We start from the raw sequence: 288 nt of genomic DNA, 5'->3' as shown, positions 1-288 counted from the left end.
TTTCGCTTCAAATATTTCTTTCTTTTTTTTTTCAACCACTTGTACTTATATCTTTGGGAACTGTTACCTAAACACAGTTTAGAAGCTTGCTGAGGCCTAATGCCTATTGATAGTTTCTTAATTAACTCTTTTATTCTTACTCTTAGTACTTACAGAAGCAGTCAATTTTGTCCTTCATTTCCTTTTTTCATGAATGATGGTATTATCCCTGGTCTTTATTTTCTGAAAATCTTTTTTATAATATATATTTTATTGTATTTTTGTGCATTATATACAACACATCTTAAT

This window comes from Nannospalax galili, unplaced genomic scaffold (genome assembly GCF_000622305.1).
Source record: "Nannospalax galili isolate Female #2095 unplaced genomic scaffold, S.galili_v1.0 scaffold126, whole genome shotgun sequence".
NCBI classification, from domain to species: Eukaryota; Metazoa; Chordata; class Mammalia; order Rodentia; family Spalacidae; genus Nannospalax; species Nannospalax galili.
Note: the sequence above shows the minus strand (reverse complement) of the source record.